We start from the raw sequence: 10,723 nt of genomic DNA on the forward strand, positions 1-10,723 counted from the left end.
GTTTAAGGAGATAACATTATTAAATACGCGCCTAAAGAGACTATCGTGTTATTATTCTAGGAAGGCCGTGAAATTGGCTAAACGGCCCGCCCTGGAAACTGAGTGCTTCGATATACATTTAACGAGGGCCCCGCAGCTTGTGCGTTTTTATTTGTCGAGGCTCATCTCGTCTTTATTTTAAAAGGATATCCTATAGTAGCTACGTGTCTTGTCGCGTTTGTCTCTACTAATTGAAAGCAGAAATAGCCCTAGTTAATTACATGCTTGCCGGTTATTTATAACGGGATTCCGAATGCTTTTACAAAATCAGAAACATGGCCACTCCCACGGGCGATCGATCGCGTCTTATGGGCCCAAACCCAACTCGTGTGGGATGGGCCAGGCCTGGGCCACTGGTTTTCCGATGAGGGCCTGCTTAATCCGTTTCGACTTGGGCTCGACCTTCGTGAGGTTGAGACTGTAGACTGGTTCTTGATTCTAAAGATGTGGTTTATCAGTTATAACAAGGCAGTTTGTCAAAGGGAAAGGAGATTAACTGATGATAGATAACTTTCATGCATTAATGGACATGTTAATCACAGACATAGCTAATTTCTGAGCTATAGCCTACTACACTGTCAAACCTTTTATCTATAAACTTACACACACAATAAGATATCAAGTTACCATACAATTGACATTTGCTATGTATGAGAGCTAACTCCAGTATCCAAGCAAAAAATGTAAAAACTATTATACATCACATGATATTCAGTATACAGGCTATGTCTAAAAATAAACAATCTTCAACTCTTCTCTTTTTGTATTCATGCTCAACTTTCAAGTTACATGGACAGTATTAGTCGTGTACCTGATATAGGAAAACAAAAGAAGAAGGAGAATGATCAGCTGAGTAGTATGCAACAACACAGCAACAGCAGGTAAACAGCAGTCAACAATCAACAGCAACAACAATCAGCAACAATGTCACCAATAGTCCACAGATAAACAGCAGCAGTTTCAACAACAAGGAAACCCAACAGGTGGTCGAACACCAAGCAAACAATCCCAGACACAGAGTAGTAAAACAGCAGAAAGCCCAGAATATTCAATGTAACATCACCAGCAGTTCAACAATCACAAACAACTCGGCAAATAACCCAACAACAATTCAAAGACAGCTTGACCAACTTGCACTCTTATGCAGTTTTCAGACAGTGTTTGGTTACAATATTCTGAAACTTTCTTTATTTTTCTTTCTTTCAGTTTTTCCAACTTAAAACCTCTCTGAAGACTAAAAAATGTCCTGCCCTTTCTTAGCTAAAAAGGGATCTATTTATAAGCTGAAAGAGAACCCCTTAGGTCTGCCTAGAATTTCACAGCCTAAGGTATGCCTATCCCCTGCATTTCCCATGCCTAAGCATCTTCTTGATGCCAGCCATCTTGTTCCCCACGCCTGGCCTATTGCTCTATTCAAGAGTCATGGGTTCATTTAAGTATTAAACTCCCATGCTCTTATGTTTTGTCCCACTAATATTAGTTTAATCTTAATTCAGTACCCTATTTGTCAGCTCACTTAAACTAATTATTTCTGTTCTTTTTTAACACCCAAATTACCCATGTTAACCCTGGTTATTACTATATTAACTCACTACAACAGTAGGGCATTTTGAACTTCTGAAAGTTCAAATTTAGAGCTGCCCTGGACTGAATCTTTTAGTTGTTTTGCAATGCAAACAAACTAATTTCAAACAATGTCTAGCATCCAGTCAACAACAGGGTTCGATCAGTCATGTGAAGTTATTAGACCATTTGATCATTCAGTCATAGAAAACCAATCGACGACATTTATCAAATCGACTATACTAATTATAACAAGAAATAACCAGTCGATCACATAAACAACATGACCAGGGCAATCGACTGCCTTTAACAACTTTGCGCAACACAGAGAATCTATATGAGTTATCTGTTCGACGACTAATCTAATTGGCGAGCAGGTATATCACAAGACGTATTCACATATACACAGAAGAACAAACGACCAAATAAAGGGTCTTTACAAAGACGGAAAAGAAATCAGAAAATACCAATCAATCACAACAAAACATGCTAACAAACTCAATCAGTACTCAAATAAAACAGAAAAGAAAAAGGAAAACTTACTGAAAATGTTCAACCAAAGCCGACCCAGGTCTGAATTAGATTTGACCATTTGAGGTCGAACAAACTTTAATCAGGGTGTTCTCAACCGAGAACACCTTGATTAAGGTCTATTAGACCTCAAACCTCTATTAAAACTGGTCGGATTCCCCAGGTTCTTGTGTTCTAGGGTTTGGATCTTCAGATTTGAGATTCTAGGATTTGTAGGTAGATTTGGACCAAACCAAGCTTGGTTTGGTCACGAGGGAGGTCAGGGGGTTGTCCAGTGTGAATCTGGGTTGGTTTGGTGTAGATCGGGGTTTGGTCTCGAATTTTCAAATCACGATTCGAGATGATGGAGTGTGATTCGAGGCTAGGGGGTAACAGATTTGGGTTTGGGGTGGTGAGATGCATCAGGGGTGTTAAGGGGGTGGTCACCGGCGTCCTTGCCGCCGGATTTACGGTGAAGGAGAAGGGTGGCGGCTAGGGTTTGGCAAGGGTTCGTCTCTTGAGACGATGATGATCAGGAGGTGAGGGGTGTGTGGTTTGGATATGGGGCGTGGGGTGTGATGGAGGGTTTATATACGGAAGGGGAAATTCGATCTGGGCCGTTAGATCAGATGATCTCAACGGCCAAGATCCCTTAACTTAAAGGGAACGGTGTCGTTCCATCTAAAGTAGGTCGGGCTGGTCCGGGGTTAACTGGGTCGGGTTTGGCAACGGGTTGCTGAAGGGGGTCCTGGGCCGTTGGATTGGCATGGACGGACGGCTCAGATCCAACGCCTTTATGCGACGTCGTTTGGGGGGGTTTGCCTGAGGCCTGGTTTGGACTGGGTCAGATGCAATTGGTTTTGGGCCTCAAAAATTCAGAATAAAAATAGGCCCACTCCGATTTCTAAACAACTTGCACTATTTCTTTTGTTTCCTAATTTTAAACACAATTAAAAATAAAACGAAATTAAAACACCCAATGATTAACACTTAACACATTTATCACACACATATTAAAATATTTAAATAGGTTAAATCACATCCTAGAATAAAAGATGCATATTTTTGTGAATTTTCTTTTAATAACCGAATTATGGTTTAATTACACATGACATACATATTTTGTATTTTGTTTGATAAGATTAAACGAAAAATGGACAGAACCACAAATGACTACCAACACATGTCACGTAAAAATCAAAAAATTGTACAGCGGGGCCATTTGCCATTATTTTTGATTTCTTTTTGGAGTGATTGTCCGCGAAGCAAAAATCACGTGCTTACAGCTGCCCCTCTTTGCCCGAAGACACGAAGGGTTTTCGCGCAAAGATAAAGCGGGCGATTTTTGCTCGTCCGAGTACTCCGTGTGAAGCATTTTTGAAAAAAAGATTTGACCGAACCTTTGCTTTAGAGGTTTCCTACATATCCTGGGCTGAACAGGAATCAGGTCAATGTAGTTCGGGAAGTTTTGGTAGCTGGGACTACCGTGTGACTGTAGTGTTCGCCGCTGTTGTGTGCTGCTTACATGCTGCTGTAGGATGTTACCGCTTACCGATCTCCTTGTTACATTGTTCTAAAAGGAAAAACAAGAAGCTAGGCTAGACTATGGATCATAAGATCTCATCTATCTTCAACTTGTTCTTGTCGCCTTGCTTTCTTGTCGACTTGCGTTTTCCTCCGATGCTTTTATTTTGTGAACTTGAGGGATGGTACTGGCCCTTTGCTTTTCTGAGTACCAGTTTTCATCATTTTGCTTGGTCCGCTGGGGACATGGCTTTCTTCATTAAGCTTCTCGGCGATTCCTCAGGGGTTAGGCTCTCTTCATCAGATCTGTTATGTTGGGCATGATTTAATGTTCACATGCCACTTCTTTCAAAACGCATCCTTTCTTCATTTTGACTCAGGCGCTTGCATTTGTGCTGGGACCTCTTGCTGCAACCTTTCGCTTCCCGACGCTAGGGATTTTTTATTGTTTCCTGCTGGGGATCCCTGTTGTAACCTTCTACCTTCCGGTGGGGTTACTAATTTCAAAATCTACAATATAAGCCTAAAAGTATTCCCGCATTATACTGGTGGGCGACCTAGAACATGAATGTATTCCCGCATTATACTGGTGGGCGACCTAGAACAAAAAGTATTCCCGCATTATACTGGTGGGCGACCTAGAACATGAAGTGTATTCCCGCATTATACTGGTGGGCGACCTAGAACAGAAAGTATTCCCGCATTTTACTGGTGGGCGACCTAGAACATGAAAGTATTCCCGTATTATACTGGTGGGCGACCTAGAATATGAAGTGTATTCCCGCATTATACTGGTGGGCGACCTAGAACAGAAAGTATTCATGCATTTTACTGGTGGGCGACCTAGAACAAAAAGTATTCCCGCATTTTACTGGTGGGCGACCTAGAACATGAAAGTATTCCCGCATTATACTGGTGGGCGACCTAGAACAGAAAGTATTCTCGCATTTTACTGGTGGGCGACCTAGAACATGAATGTATTCCCGCATTATACTGGTGGGCGACCTAGAACATAAAGTATTCACGCATTTTACTGGTGGGCGACCTAGAACATGAATGTATTCCCGCATTATACTGGTGGACAACCTAGAACAGAAAGTATTCCCGCATTTTACTGGTGGGTGACCTAGAACATGAAGTGTATTCCCGCATTATACTGGTGGGCGACCTAGAACAGAAAGTATTCCCGCATTTTACTGGTGGGCGACCTAGAACAGAAAGTATTCCCGCATTATACTGGTGGGCGACCTAGAACATGAATGTATTCCCGCATTATACTGGTGGGCGACCTAGAACAGAAAGTATTCCCGCATTTTACTGGTGGGCGACCTAGAACAGAAAGTATTCCCGCATTTTACTGGTGGGCGACCTAGAACATGAATGTATTCCCGCATTTTACTGGTGGGCGACCTAGAACAGAAAGTATTCCCGCATTTTACTGGTGGGCGACCTAGAACATGAATGTATTCCCGCATTTTACTGGTGGGCGACCTAGAACAGAAAGTATTCCCGCATTTTACTGGTGGGCGACCTAGAACATGAATGTATTCCCGCATTTTACTGGTGGGCGACCTAGAACAGAAAGTATTCCCGCATTTTACTGGTGGGCGACCTAGAACATGAATGTATTCCCGCATTTTACTGGTGGGCGACCTAGAACAGAAAGTATTCCCGCATTTTACTGGTGGGCGACCTAGAACATGAATGTATTCCCGCATTTTACTGGTGGGCGACCTAGAACAGAAAGTATTCCCGCATTTTACTGGTGGGCGACCTAGAACATGAATGTATTCCCGCATTTTACTGGTGGGCGACCTAGAACAGAAAGTATTCCCGCATTTTACTGGTGGGCGACCTAGAACATGAATGTATTCCCGCATTTTACTGGTGGGCGACCTAGAACAGAAAGTATTCCCGCATTTTACTGGTGGGCGACCTAGAACATGAATGTATTCCCGCATTTTACTGGTGGGCGACCTAGAACAGAAAGTATTCCCGCATTTTACTGGTGGGCGACCTAGAACATGAATGTATTCCCGCATTTTACTGGTGGGCGACCTAGAACAGAAAGTATTCCCGCATTTTACTGGTGGGCGACCTAGAACATGAATGTATTCCCGCATTTTACTGGTGGGCGACCTAGAACAGAAAGTATTCCCGCATTTTACTGGTGGGCGACCTAGAACATGAATGTATTCCCGCATTTTACTGGTGGGCGACCTAGAACAGAAAGTATTCCCGCATTTTACTGGTGGGCGACCTAGAACATGAATGTATTCCCGCATTTTACTGGTGGGCGACCTAGAACAGAAAGTATTCCCGCATTTTACTGGTGGGCGACCTAGAACATGAATGTATTCCCGCATTTTACTGGTGGGCGACCTAGAACAGAAAGTATTCCCGCATTTTACTGGTGGGCGACCTAGAACATGAATGTATTCCCGCATTTTACTGGTGGGCGACCTAGAACAGAAAGTATTCCCGCATTTTACTGGTGGGCGACCTAGAACATGAATGTATTCCCGCATTTTACTGGTGGGCGACCTAGAACAGAAAGTATTCCCGCATTTTACTGGTGGGCGACCTAGAACATGAATGTATTCCCGCATTTTACTGGTGGGCGACCTAGAACAGAAAGTATTCCCGCATTTTACTGGTGGGCGACCTATTTTCTCTCAGCTCCTGGCGCCTTATGGTGCCTGTGAAGGTTTTCACCGATAAGACTCTCTCATTTCATATCTCTCATCTTTCGTCGTCTTGTGGTGCCTGCGAAGGTTTTCACCGCCAAGACTCTCTCATTTTATTTCTTCAAAGGAGAATTGGAGTGCTGCCGATATGACCCTCTCTTCTGGAGATTCCTTTGGACTATCAATTCATTTCCAGTTTCATGATCCTCTTCTTTGCCGGGGATCAGTGTATTATTCTCGGCTTTATCTGCCTGACTTGGCACCTCTTGGAGGTTGATCGGGAGGTCTTTTTTGGACATCGATGTTGGTTTTGGTGTGGGGCCAAAGAAAAGCTATCAAAAATTTGAAATAACTCTGACGGGTGAGCCACTACAACTTTTGGAATCAAACTTTTGCTGGAACTTTAAAACATAACCCCTGCCCCAGTTTTCTTGCTTGGGGGATTTTATTTTTTACACTATGTTGAGCTACGTGCGTAACGCACACTGTGCCTACTATGCACACTATGACCGAGCCGTGAGGCGCCTACGTATCCTCTTTGAGGAATCAGGTCAAACGTAGTTCCTAACGGTTTTGTTTTTCTTGTGATTTTTATCTTCTCTTTTTTTTCATTTTCTTTTAAATTTTTCTTTCTCTTTTTTTTTTCTTTTTTCATATCTTTCCATTATGTGATTCCAAAAGGGGGATATGAAAGAATAACTTAAGGCTAAAAAAGGGGAAACAAGGGTAAAAAGTGTTTGGATAGAAGAAAGAATTGCCTCCGTCATTTCATTACCCAATAAGTTCCAAATACAAGCAAATGAACCGACAATTGCCATAATTAAAGAAATTACGCGTAATATCTCTTGACTGCATCCGAATTGATAGCCATGTCAACATATCTTCCCTCGATATCCGTCAGACACAAAGCACCGTTGGACAACACTCTGGTCACGATATAAGGCCCTTGCCAATTTGGGGTGAACTTGCCTTTTGCTTCGACTTGATGCGGGAGGATCCGCTTTAATACCTGCTGCCCTACTTCAAACTTCCTGGGGCGTACCTTCTTATTGTATGCCTTTGCCATTCTCTTCTGATACAGCTGACCATGGCACATTGTTGCCAATCTTTTCCCGTCTATCAAGCTCAACTGTTTCAATCGAGCTTTGACCCATTCATTATCATCGATCTCGGCTTCAGCGACAATCCGGAGGGACGGAATTTCGACCTCCGCTGGTATTACGGCCTCAGTCCTGTACACCAACAAATAAGGAGTCGCACCTATGGAAGTCCGGACGGTAGTGCGATAACCCAACAAAACAAAGGGTAATCTCTCGTGCCATTGTCTAGATCCTTCCACCATCTTTCGCAGTATCTTCTTGATGTTCTTATTGGCTGCTTCGACCGCTCCATTCGCCTTGGGGCGATATGGGGTAGAATTGCGGTGTGTAATCTTGAATTGTTGGCATACCTCTTTCATCAAGCTGCTGTTAAGATTCGCACCATTGTCCGTAATGATCACTTTGGGGATCCCAAATCTGCAGATGAAATGGGAGTGAACAAAATCCACCACTGACTTTTTAGTCACCGATTTGAAGGTTTTAGCTTCGACCCATTTGGTGAAGTAGTCGATGGTCACCAGAATGAACCTATGGCCGTTGGATGCTGCCGGCTCGATAGGCCCAATGACATCCATGCCCCATGCAACAAATGGCCAGGGTGCTGACATCGTATGTAACTCTGTTGGTGGAGAATGAATCAGATCTCCATGTAACTGACACTGATGGCATTTCCTCACGAAAGTGATACAGTCATGTTCCATGGTGAGCCAATAATACCCTTCTCGAAGGATCTTCCTTGCCAACACGTATCCGCTCATATGTGGCCCACAAACTCCAGCATGTACCTCTTCCATAACCGTCGTGGCCTGAACGACATCTATACATCTCAACAATCCCAAGGCCGGGGTTCTTCTGTATAACACTCCACCGCTGAGGAAGAAACCATTCGACAATCGCCGAAGGGCTCTTTTCTAGTCTCCAGTGGCCTGTTCTGGATATATACCCATTCTGAGGTACTCCTTGATATCATGAAACCAGGGCTTGCCATCTACTTCCTCTTCTACCGCGTTGCAATAAGCGTGATGATCACGAACCTGGATGTGCAGAGGGTCAACATACATTTTGTCAGGGTGGTGCAACATTGATGCTAAGGTGGCCAATGCATCTGCAACCTCGTTATGAACTCTCGGGACATGTTTGAACTTCACCGATCGAAATCGCTTACTCAGATCGTGCAAGCATTGTCGATATGGTATGAGTTTCAAATCCCGTGTTTCCCATTCACCCTGAATTTGATGTACCAAAAGGTCCGAGTCTCCCAAGACCAAAACTTCTTGGACATCCATGTCCGCAGCTAATCGCAGACCCAAAATGCAAGCTTCATACTCGGCCATATTATTGGTGCAATAGAAGCGCAGTTGAGCCGTAACAGGATAATGGCGTCCTGTTTCAGAAATGAGTACTTCTCCTATTCCAAGCCCTTTCGCGTTCGCGGCTCCATCGAAGAAAAGCTTCCAACCCAGTTCTTCGGGTAACTCCAGCTCACTTGTATGCATCACTTCTTCGTCAGGAAAATACGTTCTTAAAGGCTCGTATTTTTCATCAACGGGATTCTCTGCCAAATGGTCGGCCAGCACTTGGGCTTTCATGGTTGTCCTCATCACATAGACGATATCAAACTCTGTGAGCAGAATTTGCCATTTTGCCAACCTCCCTGTGGGCATAGGTTTCTGAAAGATATACTTCAATGGGTCCAAACGGGATATGAGATAAGTAGTATACGAGGACAGGTAGTGCTTCAACTTCTGAGCTACCCAAGTTAGGGCACAACACATTTTCTCGAGTAGAGTGTACTTGACCTCGTATACTGTGAATTTCTTGCTAAGATAATAAATGGCATGCTCCTTCCTTCCTGTGTCATCATGTTGCCCCAGTACACAACCAAATGAATTTTTCAGGACCGTCAGATAAAGAATTAAGGGCTTCCCTGGCTTAGGCGGAACCAACACGGGTTGATTAGACAGATACCCTTTGATTTGGTCGAAAGCCTCTTAACACTCTACCGTCCAACTTACCGCAACATCCTTTTTCAGCAGCCGAAATATGGGCTCACAAGTCGCTGTGAGTTGAGCGATGAACCTGCTGATGTAATTGAGTCTACCTAACAGACTCATTACCTCTGTTTTGTTCTTGGGCGGTGGCAAATCTCGGATGGATTCGATCTTGGATGGGTCTAACTCAATACCCCGTCGACTGACGATGAATCCTAACAGCTTTCCTAATGGAACCCCGAAGACGCATTTGGCCGGGTTGAGCTTGATATCATACCTTCGGAGTCTTTGAAAAAATCTCCTTAGTTCTGCTACATGGTCTTCTTGACGCCAAGACTTTATGATCACATCATCTACGTGCACCTCAATTTCTTTGTGTATCATGTCGTGAAACACAGTAGTCATTGCTCGCATGTACGTTGCCCCGACATTCTTCAATCCGAACGGCATTACCCGATAGCAGTAAGTTCCCCATGGCGTAATAAAAGCTGTCTTTTCCGCATCTTCCTCGTCCATTAGGATCTGATGATAACCCGCATAACAATCCACAAAGGATCTGATCTCGCACCCAGCGCAATTATCGATCAGGATATGGATGTTGGGCAATGGAAAATTGTCCTTGGGACTTGCTTTATTGAGGTTGCGGTAGTCGACGCACACCCTGATTTTTCCATCCTTCTTTGGAACTGGTACCACATTGGCCAACCACTCGGGATATCGAGTGACCCGAATGACCTTCGCCTGCAGCTTCTTAATCACTTCTTCTTTGATCTTCACACTCATTTCTGTTTTAAATTTCCTTAGCTTTTGCTTGACCGGAGGGTATGCCGGGTCAGTGGGCAATTTGTGGACCACTAAATTGGTGCTTAATCCCGGCATATCATCATATGACCATGCAAAAACATCTTTGAATTCCACGAGGGTTTTGATCAATTCTTCCCTGACATTCGGCTCAATGTGGATGCTGATTTTGGTTTCTCGGACGTTATCAGCATCTCCTAGATTCACAGCCTCAGTGTCATTTAGGTTAGGCTTGGGTTTCTCTTCAAATTGGCACAGTTCTCGATTTATTTCTTCGAAGGCCTTATCTTCGTCATATTCAGATTCATCATCACAAACGACCTCTTGTATCATTAAGTCAGGCTCAGATTGATTTATTAGACTAGGTCGAAGATCCGCTGTGCATGCCATGTCATTAGAACCAGTAAAAAGAGAACTCTTCAGAAAGAAAAAGAATAAAACAAAATTAAAATGAGACAAAAGAAGAGAACTTTATTAAACTTGCGGGATAAAAGGGTTCACACTTTTA

The sequence above is a fragment of the Nicotiana sylvestris genome, chromosome 3, assembly GCF_000393655.2.
Source record: "Nicotiana sylvestris chromosome 3, ASM39365v2, whole genome shotgun sequence".
Taxonomy (NCBI): Eukaryota; Viridiplantae; Streptophyta; class Magnoliopsida; order Solanales; family Solanaceae; genus Nicotiana; species Nicotiana sylvestris.